This window comes from Pinus tabuliformis, chromosome 7 (genome assembly GCF_031772625.1).
Source record: "Pinus tabuliformis cultivar Carrire ecotype Pingquan chromosome 7, CPIR1, whole genome shotgun sequence".
In the NCBI taxonomy this organism is placed as follows: domain Eukaryota; kingdom Viridiplantae; phylum Streptophyta; class Pinopsida; order Pinales; family Pinaceae; genus Pinus; species Pinus tabuliformis.
Genome location: NC_142293.1, coordinates 1,570,961,580 through 1,570,963,753, shown reverse-complemented (window position 1 = coordinate 1,570,963,753; position 2,174 = coordinate 1,570,961,580). Strand labels below are relative to the sequence as shown.

The window sequence follows — 2,174 nt, the reverse complement described above, 5'->3', positions numbered from 1 at the left end:
GAACAACACTTGAAATAAGACTAAGTGTTGGGACTACATTTATATGCGATGCTTAAGGAGCTAAGCCGACTTGTATTGAGGCACGTTTGGGGCATCGAGCGAAGGTTATGGGGGTCGGCCTTAAGGCTGGACACCCCTCCTAAACCTCACGTAGGATGTGTATATATACAATGAGACTTGAGCTCATTTGCACCATTGAAACTCATCAACTCGCACTTCTCTTTTACGCAGAGGACAAGGGGTAAAAGGAGGCGCATAAAAGAGGAGTGCGCATATCTCATGCGCTCCTCTTGTAAGTGCGCAGTTTTACCGGAAGTTGGTCGTAGGTTGAACAAGGGTGTTCAAGGTGCGGTTTGGTTGCAGATTTGTGTGGGGCTTAAGGAGGAGTTCTTGGTGTCTCGGGTGAGCACCCTCCTACCTTGTGAAGTTTGCACAAGTGTCGTAAGGTTGTTCTATGCCTTGGATTTTAAATTATTCTAAGTGTTGGCTTGAAGCTTTGTCAAGCACACTTGTAATGTATTATTGAAGAATCTGATATAATATATTGTTGGGCAGACTTTACCGGGAGTTGCCCCTCCCTTTATACTTGTTTGCAATTGTTATTGTTCTTGGTTAATTGCATATGGATAATGAATGAGTATGGGCTTCATTAAGTATAAAGGATAATGCTTTTACTTGGTTGCGAAACACAAACTAAGTATGTTAATGTGAAGTAGGCGTAGTCCATGTGCACGAGTATTGTTAAAAAGAAAGTGCATGGTGGTGCCGCACCTCACCGGCACGGTTGAAAGACCACCGTAGGCTTGGGGGCGTGACATCGGGTCATGGGGCAGAGCTGATTTCTTGGCTGGAGAAAAATGGAAGCTGGAGTTGGAGCAAAAGGGGTGGAATGGATCATTTTATGGCGACCGGGCGAACCGCTTGGGACCTGAGCAGCCTACCATGGCGAGCGGAGTTAAATGGGGAACGAGCCTCTTGGAGCTCTCGGCCATGGGCAATGTCACATCATTGTTGGCGGAGAGCCAAACCTGGATCGACAGAGAGCAGGCCATTCCGTATCTGACTTCTTTTCATCCGAATTCGCAGCAGGAATTGAAGGAATGGACGGAGACTCTGGCATCTGCGAGGCGGGATTTCTCATTTGCGTTCGTGGGTTCCGCGCGCCGGGGTCTGGCAATCCGGCGTGCCGTTATTGAGCAATGCATGGATTCTTCGAAATGGCTGATGGTGAATTGCACTAAGATGCAGTGCAGTCACAGGCCGGAGGCCCTGATGCAGGAATTGCTGAAGGCCAATTTCTGCCTGCAACCACCCGGGAATTCCCTGACCTGGCGATCGAATTTCCATGGGTTGATAGCTGGGTGTATACCCGTATTTTTCAGAAGGGATTCTGCGTATGAGAAATACACATGGCATCTTCCTTCAGACCCAGAAACCTACTCTGTTATTATTGCAGAGGAGAGATTGGTGAATTCCAGAAACACCCTCAAAATCGAGGACGTATTGAGCAGTTATTCTGAGGAGAAAATTAGGAAAATGCAGGAAAAGATCATTAAGATTATACCCAGTTTGCTTTACATGAATTCTGCAGAAAAAGATGATGGTGAGATTTTTCCAAAGGATGCCTTCGATCTCAGCATTGAAGGCGTGCTTCGCAGAACCATGAGTAACCGGTTTTGGAATCGACTGTAAAATGTGTGAACTCCTTATTTGTTTATTTATTTTATGGTCGCATCAAATTAGATTTCCAAAAAGAATTCGGGATCGAATTATTCAGTTATGATGATAGAATCCACATTTAGCAACAATAGTATTAAATTCAGGGGATTATCAAAATGTAAACTAATGGAAAAGTGTTGTATAAATGAAAATCCACTTAAAGCGGTTTGGAGAAATTTGACTTCTAAATTGAATGTCCAATAAATCAAGTGTTATAGATCAAAACTGCACTCTGTAAATTGAGAATCCACTCAAAGCTGTTGGAGAATTTGCCTTTGCAAATCGAAACAAATTGAATGTTTCAATTGTATATTTTTCATTCTATGTTTCAATTGTAAAGTTTGTAATTGCAAGAAGAATTGTACACTTTTTTCAAAATATAATCTTTTTATTTTTATCAACTTGAGAATTATTATATGAAGTCATTGTGATAATAGTAAATGAATTTAAAATAA

At 42.4% G+C, this 2,174-nt stretch overlaps 1 pseudogene; it reads left to right on the top strand.

Moving 5' to 3' along the window:
- Positions 1-823: 823 nt before the first annotated feature.
- LOC149254065 (xyloglucan galactosyltransferase XLT2 pseudogene) lies at positions 824-1,844 on the top strand (annotated as a pseudogene).
- Positions 1,845-2,174: the final 330 nt, after the last annotated feature.